The sequence below is a fragment of the Chenopodium album genome, chromosome 4, assembly GCF_948465745.1.
Source record: "Chenopodium album chromosome 4, dcCheAlbu1.1, whole genome shotgun sequence".
Lineage (NCBI taxonomy): Eukaryota > Viridiplantae > Streptophyta > Magnoliopsida > Caryophyllales > Amaranthaceae > Chenopodium > Chenopodium album.
In genome coordinates, this window is record NC_137837.1 from 25,792,851 (window position 1) to 25,806,011 (window position 13,161).

Sequence of the window (13,161 nt, forward strand, 5' to 3'; positions counted from 1 at the left end):
AAGTGCTTTAATGGTTTTTATTGATGTTATGATATAGAGTTCATGCTTAGGTTGTTATTATGATTCTTAGTATCATGTCTAGGGTAACTTTAATATCAAGTATGATTAAAAGTATGATGCTTCCTATGTTCTTCCTAATATTTATGATTGTTAGTATCATGTTAGGGTTAAAGATTTGATTTTTAATGCTTAGTGACATGCTAGGGTTTATTATTAATCTTGTTAGTATCATGCCTAGGATCTTGCTGTTATTATGCTTTAACGTTGATATGATTATTTTAATTATGATTTATGATTATGATTTTATGATTATAATATTTATTATAATTGTTATTATGATTATGATTATTATTATGTTGCTTGATATATATTTATTGTTATTGCTTGGTCACACCTTTTTATGCATGTCTAAAGGGAATTGGTACTTGTAATCACGCTTATATAAGATAATTAATAATCTTGTTAGGTTTAATTTGGTTATAATTCAAGTGATCGCCAATAATAGATTTGTTTGTGCATCAATATTCAACCAACATAGATTAAACATGTTTAGGGTTAAACCTATTGATTGCATGTTAGTCAGAAAGCGCACATGAATACGATCAGAATAAAGTAGAGGCCTATTATTAGGGCAGGTTCAATCTCTTTTAGGTTGGATTTGTACCTTCATCCCCGAAACCTTATTTGGTTCAAGACCTTATGGAGTTGACGATCTCTTGGATCATTAATGGGTGTAACCTTCACCTCGTGAACGGTTTACAAGTTCCTAAAACTTGTTGGCGACTCTTTTGCTCTATATTCTTCCCTTTTGGATGCCACCGTACTTTAGTGTATGATCACAGTGGGGTTCAAGCAAGGGGATTAACGCTTGAAATTATTCCCTACAGTACTACTTTGCTCTTCCCTTCTCCTTCCTTTGCCCTGATTGCCAGGGCAATGTTGCCCTGCCAGGGCGGACACGAGTATCATCACTCATCCATCTTAACAAACTCTCATGACCATCCAAATTAGTCTTGTTCATCCTGAAATACATCAAAAACAACGAAACTACCCATAAAAGCACAACATGATCACAACCAAACCAAAACGAGCTAAAATAAGCTATGAACAATTAATCTAAGCTTGAAAACTACCTAAATGGACTCTAAAAACACGCTCAATATACGACTTATCATCAATTCCATATAGTATCTTGCGTTAAATAAAGACTAGAATTGAATTAAATAATTGTTGGTTGATCACCTAAGCCAAGGCGAATCTTGTTTATTTATTGTTCTTCCACGAATTTTATTAAATAAGAATAACGACTTTGCAATGTAATTCCTACGTGAATTAATGTTTGACTAACATAGTTTAAGGTATCGCATTGCATATATTGTTTGGTGATAAAATTGTGAAAAAGGAAGAGCTAGTAGAGGCCGTACTAGGGCTAGGATGACGATTCCCCTCTAAAAGGAACGTTATCTTAGTACCCTCGCTCCCGAACTCATTTCTGGTTTATAGACTAATTTTGGCATGGATAAACTTATGATTCGTGCTAATTATTCCATGAACTCCACATGGAAGAAAGGCATGAACGAGGTTTATGAGTTTTTCCTAAAACTCATTGGCGACTCCTACTTGTTTCTTATAAAAAAGCGTGATGATAGAATCAATTCTAATTCAAGGTCCCCCAAACAGTCAGGAATTCAAATCCTACTACACCTTAACAAGTGTAAAGTCTTAGGCTTTTAAGTGGCCAAGGGCATTTAAGGAGAGTACCCCTTACGATGGGATAACCCTCCTTACACTATGTGGTCGCTAATTTGTGACTAATATATGCGACTACCTTAACAAGTCGCAAAAAACATATTTTTACTACTAACAAAGACTAGTACTCGCAAATTTTATGACTGTTTTACAGTAGTTGTTATGCAATCGCTAATATGCGACTGACATATGCGACTAGCTTAATATCTCTAATTATCAATAAATATAAGTGATAAAATGTTGATGAACAATATTTCTTATTATTAATAAGCATTATTTTGGAACAAAGGGTGTAATAAAGCGAACTAAATATAGCTAAGTTAACCCCTTAAGAATTTTTAGTGGGTATAACATCATAATACGGTGCACTTCAGCACATCCCACGTCCCCACCTATTCTTCTTTAAGCATCAACTTTCAGAGCCTAACCCAAGCGTTGCTAACTTGCTACTCAATACTCACGAAGTCACAAGTCTCACACTCTCACAACTAAAAAAACTCCCCCTGCAGCCATTGTTGCCCCGCTTCTGTTGCCGTCGCCGCTGTTGTTGCTAACACCGCTGTCGTTGCGGACGTTCCGCCCTCGCTGCTCACGTCGCGTTGCCGAACTCTTTAAACACCGGCACCAGCAGATTCCTCTATATGTAAGATCCTTTATAATTTAATTATTCTCATTTTTTTCAGTTCTCATATTTATATGATTTTCAATCAATTGATTTTAGCTATTTCATATATTGAGATCAATTGGTTAATTCATTATTTGGGATTATTGAATTTCTTTGGTGATTCAATGTTAAAGCTTGCGTTTTTTTCTTCTAATTATTCGTATATTTATGCATGATTTTTTGTTATATATTTTGTCAAGCAATTGAAGGTGGGTTTATTGTTAATAGCTACCAGTTTATTAGAAAGGTATTTTTCTTTGCAAAGAATATGGCATTTGATGCCAAGATCATCATTATATTATTGTAGCCCCCAAGATCAGAAGTGATTGCATATGTTGCTGAGTTCTCTTGATATATATTTCATGTTTGTAGCTCTAACATAGAAAATGATCAGATGAATGGCTTATGTGCTCTTCTTTGCAGTAATACTTAAGATAATCCTGCTCACAAGAAATTGGAACTAGTCTTTTGAAATTATTTGTTTGAATACTAGATATATGTAGGAATCACCCCACCCTCTTCTTTAATTATAAATCATACAAATTGATGTACGCTTTTCTAAATATCCAATGTTATTGAAAGTCGAGCTTTTTATTTTTGGGCAATATAAATCTAAACACTTATACTACTGTGGAATATTAAACAAGTTTCTATCATCAGTTGGTGATTATATCATTGCTCTTTATGTTGCAGATGACAATTTTATTGCAATTATAGAGTTATGGATGGTTTTAATTACCGAATTAGTTGAAATTGTACGGATTTTGGTTTGACGCATGCTCATGACTAATATTAGTTTGATTATATAAGGAGGAATATACGAGTAACAAATTTTTGTTTGCTGGGATACTTCATGATACTTGAAATTCATAAGCTTTGATTATAAGTACAGTGTTCTGCCTCCTTTTCCCCTTCTCATTAGTGCGTGTACATTCATCTTATACACGCTTTTTAATTTATATGTGTGCTTGTACATATGCCTAGCTTGGTGTGATGTGCAATCGAATCAATAGAAAAACTGAAGATGAAGTTAGTTAAATTAGCTTGGTGTTCTTTGGTATACTTTTTATGGCCTTTTAGGCTGTAAATCTTGTAGGCTGGTCTTATAATCACTTAAGTGTTGAATTCCCCGTTCTTCCTAGAGCTAACCCTATGATGCTTTGATGAAGAATATAAGAAAAATACGGAAATGAAGTGCCCTACTCTGGTGATATATGTTGTAAGTTATCTTTTTCATATATCAGAATGCATATGTTTGCTTGTTGACTCTATGTCATTATTTCATACTCTTTTGGTTAGTTTGTAGTAAGAATCTCACAAGGTATCTGGCGATTTGCAAGACCACTTCAATTTTCCTGTTTCATTGCACTTTTATCTTTTAAAAGAGTGATAGTTGGGTCTGGAAGAATAGGTTTAGGTTATGGAGAACACTAGATTAGTATAATAAATACAATATTGCAGGAATTTATGCAAATATGATGGGGCTGGATAAAAAGTCATTGTTAATCTGGCATGGCAATCACTTTACTAAGTACTTCAAGATGAGTATCTAGCCAATTAACGTGATACTTAGTATCATGATGAAGCAGTGCATTTGATTATGCATTTGATTATGCATGTAAGCAGTCAGAAGGTGAATAAAACATCATAGGTACCTTGTGTAGTTATTCTATGTGTTTTATGATAAATCTAATAATCTAACATCTTAGATTATTCTGTTTTGTTGGTGGTGCAAAAACCAAGTTTGTTCTCACAAATTAAATATCTATTGCTACTGCTGCCACAGTTGCTGCTATTATTACTAAATTGATGCTGCTATTGCCACCAAACTATTGCTGGTGTTGCTACTGCCAAATTGTTGTTGTTGCTGCTACCAAACTATCGTTGTTGTCGCAACACTATTACTGCTCCTATTGTCACTACACTGCTGCTGATGCACCGGCGGTTAAAGCATATTGATGAAAGCTATTATATAAACTTTATACTAGTTTGTTATTTTTTATACTGGTAAATTATATTACAGTGTATATTGTAAATTATACTTTGCGAAATTGTAACTTTATGTATGTATAGAAACTTTTATCAATTTTTTCACTAGTAATTTTATGCATGGTATCTTTATTTATTTATTAATTTTGCAATTGATTGTTCATCACTAAATTAGTCTCAAAATACTTATAGTTAGTCGCAAAAATCTACCAACTGAAAATTTGTTTTAGCCACTAATTGGTTAGCGGAAATATATGTGTCTCGGTAGTTGCTAATCCATCACAAAAAAAATTAGTCTCTATAGTCACAAAATTTTTGTTTAGCAGTCACTAATCTGTCGCAAAATATTGGTCTTCGTAGTCTTAAACCATTGGTCTCCGTAGTCGCTAATCCGTCGCTAATATTTTACGACGGAATATGATTTAGTTGCTAAAATTTCAAAGTTAGTCGCTAAATAGCAGTTGCAAAGTCGTTGCAAATCCATCGCTAAATTTGTGACTACTCCAAAATTAGTTGCAAAAATGGATTTGCGACGAGGTCTTTAGCGACCAACCAAAGTAGTTGCAAATTCGTCGTAAATCCATTTTTGCGACGGATTTGCGACTACTTTGACCGTCACTAATTGCCCTTTTTCTTGTAGTGGAAAGCGCACATGAATACGAGAAGAATAAAGTAGAGGCCTATTATTAGGGCAGGTTCAATATCTTTTAGGTTGGATTTGTACCTTCATCCCCAAACTTCCAGTCATGGTTCTAGATCTATTGGAGTTAACGATCTCCTGGATCATTAAGGAGTGTAACCTTCACCCTATGAACGGTTTACAAGTTCCTAAAACTTGTTGGCAACTCTTTTACTCTAGTTTCCTTCCCTTTGGACGCCACCATGCTTAAGTGTATGATAATAGTGGGGATCAAGTGTGGGATGTCTTGAAATATTCCCTACAGTCATTCTTCTTTCCTTTCGCATTATCAACTTTCAAAAGGTCATCTTTGATTTCAATGCCTACGTCGTAAACAGCTTTGAAAGTATTCAAGTTGTCTTGATATTTCAAGTGCTTTGAATACTTTTCTTGGAGTTTATTGATGAACATTGTTATAGACTCCTTTTCAATAGGGACTTCGACCATATTGAAGAAAGAGGTGAACCCTTCGTTTTCTTTTTGCTTTAGCCTTTCAAGTTGTCTATGGTCAGTTTCAACTTGAATTTTACATTTGTATCTATCAATGAAAGTGTTTACTATTCCATCCTAAGTAGAGATCTTCTCTTTATCGAGAGAAAAGAACCGTTGTTGGCAAACGGTTTCAAGAGATAAAGAAAACAAAGAGTGAAAGACTTTCCTATCAATCCCCTTAATGTTCATTATGGTTTCAAAAGCTTTTAAGTGGAAATAAGGATTGTCAGTAGGTTTGAACCTAGGGATGTCATTGGCATTGAACTTCTGCGGAAGAAGCTCCTTATCTACTGAGATCCCTTGTGAGCTAATGCCCTGGAACTTGTAGTCATTGGAGAGCTTGTTCAAACTTTCCTCCATTCGTTGCATCTAGTTGCTGTTTCGCAGGGTCATTGATTTGAAGAGCCATAGTCTTCATCATTTCAGTTACATTGGCTAAGTCTTGCCTAAGTTGATTAACTTCTTCTTGAGTTGCCATTATCCTCTTAGCTTTTCTCTTTTGACATATCGGTTTATCAAAAAGTAGTACTTGGCTGAAAGTGTTGTCCTTGATTAGTCGGCCTTCTCTTCTTGACCAAGTACTACCGAAAGGGAAGTTGGGGGTAAATTTTTATTTTTGACTCAAGCTCTATTCAACATGCAATAAATGAGAAGAGATCATGGAAGAAAAAGGAGAATGATATGAGTGAAAAAAATAATGCCGATAGAGAAATATGGGAGAATTAGGAATAAAATAGGCCCCCAACTCAAATGACGAAAAAACGACTCAAGCATGAACCTAAGACATGGTCATGGTGACATATATACTAAGTGTGCGCTAAGACCGGTGAGTGTAGGTGACATGCTTGACTCGTGTCATGACCATGGGACTAGACTATGTGACTAGTCTTAACTAAGGACTAATCATAGCTTCTGTCGTTAATAAACTGATTAAACTGGTTACTAAACTGATTAATTAGACTCGGCGTGAAGATTCGAGCAGAAAATTGACTGTCGCCGAAGCAACAGAACTGTCGCCACACAACAGAACCCAGCGCGAAACGACAGAGCTGCCCCATCGCGCCAAACACTAGTATGTTGTGCCACAGTCCAGACCTTTGCGTCATTGCTGGAGCATCAGTCTTTGCAGTATTTTACTCTAAAATGACAAGCCTATAGTCGTACTAAGTCAGGTTTGATCAATTTATTTAGAATTTTTAATCACTCATATTAATTAATTAAATTAATTAATTAAGCAAAGTCATATAGTCATTAATTAGTTTATTTAAACTCATTCACAAGTTAAATAAACGGTTAGTGTAAGCACACATAGGCTATGCACAAGTAAGAATGCACAAGTAGTCAAGTAAGCACAATATGATGCAATGAGTTTGCAACCTAAACATGGCTCTAGTTCTCTAAAGTTCAGGATATGGGTTAGTCAAAAAGGGTCCATGGTTATGAGTCCGACTGCACCTAATAGAAGCCTTACCTTTGGAAGGGTTGGCGCGAGGGGATGGGACCCCGCGATTTAGACTCGCTTCCACGGTTTGGTGAATTCAACAAACTCGGATGTACCCTTCGTTTCCATGAGCGTTCGATTAGGTAGATGGAGCGTGAATTCCCAGAGGGTTATGACCATATGTAGAACACATATGGGTTCAGAAAAGTGAGAAAAACTCAATCAGGAAGTAGAACCAAACGAACAGTACTAGAATCGGTCAAAACAAAGAAGGTAGATTTCTGGCTCGGTATTGGAAGAACATGACGAGAGACAACACAGCCTGGCACCAAAAGATAGCTCTGGCGCCAAACGACATTGCTGTCGTGCAGTGACAGAGCCATCGCATGGCACTGGCCCTGTTTTCTCGGCACCGGTTCTTACATGCCTCAGCAGCTTTTCTGTTCATTAAATTTTCATATTTTTTGTAGCGTTTTTTCAATCCTAGTTGTGAAAGATATTTCCCAAATTTCCTACGTTTAAAAATCCTTTTTTTTTTTTACGCATTACGGATGGTCTATACAATGCGGACCTTTTTTATGCTTATGCCAATAATGTCAATCAAAATTACACACATGAATACTTAGAACTTTTCGAGTCTCATCCACTCATTCTAAATTATCGCCAAAATAAATTTTAGGAATTAAAATAGAAATCCTCCCCAGTGGAGTTGCCAAAAAGCTATAGGGAACATTTCAAGCATCCCACACTTAAGCCCCACTGTGATCATACACTTAAGCATGGTGGCGTCTAAAGGGAAGGAAGCTAGAGCAAAAGAGTCGCCAACAAGTTTTAGGAACTTGTAAACCATTCACAGGGTGAAGGTTACACCCCTTCACGATCCATGAGATCGCTATCTCCATAGTGGTCTGGAACCATGACTGGATATTCGGGGATGAAGGTACAAAGCCAACCTAAAAGAGATTGAACCTGCCCTAAAAAAAGGCCTCTTCTTTATCCTTCTCATATTCATGTGCGCTTTCTGACAAACATACAATCAATATATCAATCCAAAACCTGTTTAATCTATGTTGGTTGAATATTAATGCACAACAAATCTATTATTGGCGATCACTTGAATTATAATCATATTAACCTAAACAAGATTATTGATTATCTTATTAAGTGTGATTACAAGTACAAATTTCCTTTAAACATGCAAGAGAGGGCGTGATCAAGCAATAACAATAATAATATATCAAGCAACATAATAGCAACAATCATCATCATCATCATCATCGTCAAAATAATTTTCAATAAAGCATAATAATAATAGCAAGATCCTAGGCATGATACTAACAAAATTAATTACAAACCCTAGCATGTCACAACATTAAATATTAAAGCTTTAACCCTAACATGTACTAACATGATATTAGAAATAGGAGACATCCTAAACATGATACTAGAAACATACATGATACTAGGAATTAAAATAATTAAAGCATGATTTCTATATCAAAAGAATAATTAAAACAACTTACTTGGATGCCTCGTATCTCTTTCTAATAACAAAATACACGCGTTAGTAACTTCAAGGAAAATATTAAATCAAACAATTAAATTAAATAATTGAAATAGAAATTATCAACCTTTCACGTCTAGGACAAAGGCAACTTCGAACTTGGCTAGGTGTGTCTAGAACTTGTGAATGCGGAATTTTGTAAAAGGGAAGGTTTAGAAAAAGGTAGAAAAAATAAGCTTCTACCTTAAAGAGAGAAAAGAATAGATGATTGGTGATTAAAAACGGGGACATACAACCCCTATATATAAGAAAATAGTCCAGAACTAATAGAAATAAATCAGAATTTGGATCGGAATAAACTGTTCCCTGTCGTGAGCAACAGAGTATGTCGCCATGCGACAGGAATCACGCATGGCGACAAGCTCTGTCGTTTGGCGGCAGGTTTATCGTTTTGCAACAATTAAAAGATAAAACGCGTTTTGTACATAATCATTTTCTTAATATAATTAAGCAATTAAAACTCTATTTTAATCAGTTTTAAATCAGATATTTTATCATAATAAAACACTTGTTTTATTTCAAACCAAATTCATTATTTTTTCTAAAATATTAATCATCAATCCTAATGCTATTAGAACTCAAAATAACCTTCTAGACTATTCTAGAAGACTATAATCAATCCTAAATATTTTAGGAATAATAATTAACTAGTTTTGTGCCCGTGCGATGCCCGGGTTGTTTATTGAATTTAAAGATAAAATTTTTAATCTATACGTCAAATTTTAAAATATACCATTGGTACAAAATTAGTTTATTAATGTGCTTTGTGACGATTTGCTATCTAGTAGGCATGTAATGACTAATTCTAATATTGGTGGAAATGTTCGATAAAAAATAAACAAATAATAAATTAAATAAGATAAATGTTCAAAGCCCGTTAAGTTGACCCGAACCCAAAACTTTGGGTAAGGGTTGAACATTTCTTGACTTGTAACCTAAAGTGACCCAATCCGAAATGACTCATGACTCAACCCTAATTGACAGGTCTATGTAGTAATAAAAATCTATAAGTTGTGAAGTATAGTATTTTAACCGATTAGTATATATTATAAATAGATGTTTTACACTTTAACCTAATTCCTTCGCTCCAAAAAAAATATTATGACATAAAAACTAATTTACATGATAATTTTTAAGAATTATAATCTAATAATCTTTTTGAATAAAATTATAATTCAATTTGTATCTCATTGGTCTTTTATCGAAAATAAAATGCTAAACTTAAAATTTTATCCTAAAATTCTATTTTTTTTAAATCTTATGAAGTCTATTTAAATTGCTCCAACGTGGCGCGACACTTGGCGAAAAGTTGGAACGCCAAGTGTCGCAATGTCGTGACCTGGCTAAAAGTTTAGCTTTATATATTAGTTATATGATAGGCCCTCCACTAGATCATTGGGATATAAAACCATTTCAGACCCAAATTAGTATTTGGACCATAACTTCCTCATTATTCATCGGAATTGGGATTATAATATATCATTGGTAAGATCTTTACGAGCCCGACCCAATTACACTATTAATGGACCCTTATCACGGACCAAGCTAAATTGGACTGGCTATTTTCATAAATAGAGAAGATTTTAGAAAACAGAAAGAAAGATTTTTATTAAAACTAACATATCACAAGACTTTTCACACTTTCATCTCATTCGATAATCAAGCGACGTGAAAAGTATTCATCACTGGGTTTGGTTTTTGGGGAGACATAATTGGGTGTCTACAGGTTGCAAGGTAATCAGTCTTTTAAAACCAGTACCTAGAGAGGCAGCCCCCTAATACTCTAGGATAAGATAAAGTATTTAACTTGTTGGAAAAAAAAATTTTGCTTCAACACCTTCAAAAAGGTTAGGTTCAATCTCGCTAAAGGCGTTATAAGGCTAGAGTTCTCTTAGGCCCCGTTCTTTTGGACTGAAATTTGCTGAACTAAAATTCGTAGCGCTGAACTGAAATGAAATTTACTGAACTGAACTGAAATTAACTAAAACTGAAATTTCATATTAAATGTCACAATAATAATAATAATTGGCAATTGGAAGTGGCGTCTTTCCACCTTACCTTTTGCTTTTAGAGGGCTTAGTATTTATTCTGCGAGTAATGTTCGGCATTATGCTTTTCTTGCTTCTCGTTTGCAGTCTGCTGGCTTACAAACTCAGCTTCTACGGCGTGCTGATATTGCTGGTCCTTGTTGTGCCTTTGATGATGTGATGGGTTTATTAAATAGAACTGTGGAGTCTGGCATTTTAAGTAATCCTAGCTTAGTGAGGTTGTTTCCCCAAAACTTATGAAAAAATTGGCAAATATATATTTCACAAAGGTTACTACTTTTGTAAAATCCACATTTTCTTTATCTCCTTGCTAGTCAACTTTGTGAAAGTGTCAGCAGGGTGAACATACCTCGGCTTGGCTTCGGGCAGTCCCTATTTCTATATTGAGTTAGACGATAAAAGCTAAGACTTATCACTGTGTGCTATGTTATCATTTGGTTGTTCCTTTGTTCTCTATTTCAACACCATGTTATGCTTGCTCTAGGGTATTTGCTGGGGATATTTTTGGGGATCATGTGGTGTCATGTGGTTGTATGATGGATATTAAACATCGCCATAATAATGTTGTTTGGAATACCCTGCTTGATGTCTGCTATTGGTCTGGGATTTTGGCCATAATAGAGGTTGTATTATCCTGGAAATTCCTTCCCTTTAATATACCTATTTTGCTCTTTTTAAAATACAAAATAGGAAGTTCTAAGACATTACTGCCACCGTCAAAATGGATAAGGCAATTATCAAAGACACACAGCAGAAGACTCACTTTAAAAAACCATTCAAAACAAGTCAACTTAAAAGTCAAACTAAACGAAAGTAAAGACAAACCAAAGTCAAACGAAACCAACCTACAGCTTGGAACCATTATAGACCCTTATCAAAACCGAAATGAATATTACAACCTTTGTGTTAGTCTCACAAGAAAATATATGATAATTAATGCAAATAAACAGCACCATATTCTTATGGAAACTAAACATGATTCGCTCTTCACTCTTGCCCATCATGAATTTGCTTCATCGCCTAAAAGGCTTCTCTTTACTTTGTCCCCACAACTCCCCATTAGAAGTGGGTCATTGTAAGGCCAAAATAAAGACAAGGCCAAACAAACATACAACACACAATCAGCAATGCTGAGTACATACGCATAAACAGTACACACTAACAAGCTTTCATCTTATCAACACACAACTTACCTTGTTGCACCTGTTTACAAGCATACAGCACAACCTACCAACAAATAGATAAATAAATTGGTTATTTAATTTTATTATGCATCGAATGAGTTTCCCCCCTAACCTGCTCTAATACAGGGGTACTAACACGGGAGCTAACCGTGCCAGTATAAAAGAACCACTCATAAGTGGCGGAATTCCTGCTCACAATAAAAAGAAAAATAGAGCGTCCTGTACTCCAAATAGAAGTTATGGTTAAATATAAAATCTCATAATTATCCTATATGTTCATACTCGAGGTATATACGTTCCAAGAGTTTTGGTGCGTAAGCTCTTTCACTTTACGTTGTTTACATATTTTAAATTTGGCGATGACTCTCAATCCACAGTACAATCAATCATCATAAAGCATTCAAGTAATCAAATATTCCAATTCAATTCTTGATATTAAGTTATCACAAATAATTAAAAGTTGAACCTTTTTTAAACTAGCTCGGTGTTAAATAAAACCTTAAGTGCATAAAGCACCTCCAATCCTATCCCTCAATGTTTAGAACACCTTAAGTACACTTAGACACCAAAATATAGTTTAATCCTCATGTACATAGACACTTAAATAGGTCATTTCCCATGCTTATAGCATCAATAAAAATTATATGAACCATAATAAAATTCTTTTCAATATTCCAAACCCAATTAAACATTTAGTTTAATTAAACATGCTCTCAATCATCTCAACATTAAAAGTGTGGTTCATAATCAACATGCCACCATAATTAATTACAATCCTTCACCACAAATAATCCATACTTCACAAATCAATCACCAACATCAATCCAATCAATAATTCCAACTAATACCTAACATGATATTAGTATACTACCTTGGAATTAACTAACCAAAGTCTAGCATGCTTCTATACACTTATAATTAGCTATTTGGTGATATGGGTGAGCATGGATCGGATATCCGTATCTAAAAATTTCTATATTTGATATCCGTATCCGATCCAAAAATATTCGGATATTCACAAATTTCGAATCGGATAGTTCGGATATCCAATATCTGACTCTTTTAATAATGTTGTATAAATAATAATTTAATAGCAAAATTAATTATTTTAAAAGGCAATTTGATATTATATATGCTAAATTGAACTTGAGTAAGAAAATGATTTATATCTATTTCAAAAAAAATGATTTTTGTAACAATTCTCTTAAAATAAATTAATTAAGTCCAACTACTTGAACAAGAAGAAGATCAAATAGACTAAAAATATATATATATTAAAAAAATCCGGCAAATAATTTTCACAAATTATAAAACAAATAAACTTTACACAACCCAATTACAAAAACAAAGA